The 1,790-nt window shown below is 42.2% G+C and overlaps 1 pseudogene; it reads left to right on the forward strand.

Moving 5' to 3' along the window:
• The first annotated feature begins 677 nt into the window (after positions 1 to 677).
• Positions 678 to 1,527, forward strand: LOC140624459 (small nuclear ribonucleoprotein-associated protein B'-like; annotated as a pseudogene).
• The last annotated feature ends 263 nt before the right edge of the window (positions 1,528 to 1,790 follow it).

Here is a 1,790-nt window from a genome sequence, read left to right on the forward strand (position 1 = left end):
AGTAAGGAATCAACAATTAAATCAATTAATTAAATCAATTAAAACAATTAAATCAACATAGTAAGGAATCAAAACTAATACACCCTATTTATAAGTAGCAATGCAAAGCAAAAAATGCTGAGGAACAAACCTAATAAAAATATGCAAGATCTACATGGACCAAAGCTGTAAAAACTTACTGCAAATTATAAAATGAAATCTAAGTAAATGGAAAGATACTCTACCTATTTTCTAGATAAAAACACTCAATATTCTACAGATATTAATTTTCTTTGAATTAATCTATAAAATTAAATAGTATCCCAATAAAATGTGCCTAGATAAACTGATTCTCAGATTCATCTGTAATAGAATGTCCAGGAATATTTTTAAAAGACAATGAAGACAGGAGATCCATATCAGGTATCTAAATACATTATGAAGCTTAAATAATTGAAACAGTCTGATATTGACAAGAAAATAGGATAATAGAGCAGAATAGTGGGTACAGAAACATTTAACATATATGAAATTTTAGTATGTTAATGTTATATTTCAATTTAGGAAAGGTAAAAAATAATACATATGCATGTTATACAAATGATTATACTTTATGACATTCATAAATATAAATCTCAGGTGGGAAGCGGTCTAGTGGCCGGCGTCTAGGCCTCTGCTGAGGGCAATCTAGAGGGAATGGGAGCCATCAGAACCACCAACATGACTGTGGGCAAGAGCAGCAGGATGCTGCAACACATCGACTATAGGATGAGGTGCATCCTACAAGACGGCCGGATCTTCATTGGCACCTTCAAGGCTTTTGACAAGCATATGAATTTGATCCTCTGTGACTGTGATAAGTCCAGGAAAATCAAGCCAAAGAACTCAAAACAAGCAGAAAGAGAAGAGAAGCAAGTCTTCGGTCTGGTGCTGCTTCTGGGGGAGAACCTGGTCTCAATGACAGTAGAGGGACCTCCTCCCAAAGATACTGGCATTGCCCCAGTGCCACTTGCTGGAGCTGCTGGGGCCCCAGGGATTGGGAGGGCTGCTGGCAGAGGAATTCGAGCTGGTGTTCCAATGCCCCAGGCTCCTGCAGGACTTGCAGGGCCAGTCTGAAGGGTTGGTGGGCCATCCCAGCAGGAAAGAGGCACTGTGGCTGCTGCTGAAGCTGCTGCCACCGCCAGCATTGCAAGGGCCCTGACCCAGTACCTGCCCTGCCATGGGGGTCCTCCCCCACGTATGGGTCGGGGGGCATCGCCTCCAGGCATGATGGGCCCACCACCTGGCACGAGGCCTCCCATGGGGATCCCTCCTGGTCAAGGAACTCCAATGGGCATGCTCCCACTGGGAATGTGGCCTCCTCCCCGGAGCAAACGAGGCCTCCTTTGACCCTTGACCAGAATTATGGAAGTAGCTCCACAGAGGCGTGGGCCCAATTACCACAAACGTGTTTGTTTGTTATGCCGTTGTTCTTGAAGTCTCACAGGATTGTCTGGTTTCCCTTTCAGGGCCCCCTCCCCCCTGGGAATGTGCCCACCAAGGCCCTAGACTCATCTTGGCCCTCCTCATCTCTCTGCCTGTTTCCCATCAGGCTGTACATAGTCCTTTTACTTCCTTGTAGCCTATGACACTAATTTATAATAAATTCTTAAGAATATTAAAAGAAAAATGTAAATCTCAAATGGACTAAATAATGAAACATAAACAACAAATTAAACTATCAGAAGAAAATATAGGAAAAGATTTCTCTATTTTACAGGGGAGGAGCATTAATTTTAAGCTAAAAATAATACCCAGAAATCATATATAAA

Source organism: Canis lupus, chromosome 3 (assembly GCF_048164855.1).
Source record: "Canis lupus baileyi chromosome 3, mCanLup2.hap1, whole genome shotgun sequence".
NCBI classification, from domain to species: Eukaryota; Metazoa; Chordata; class Mammalia; order Carnivora; family Canidae; genus Canis; species Canis lupus.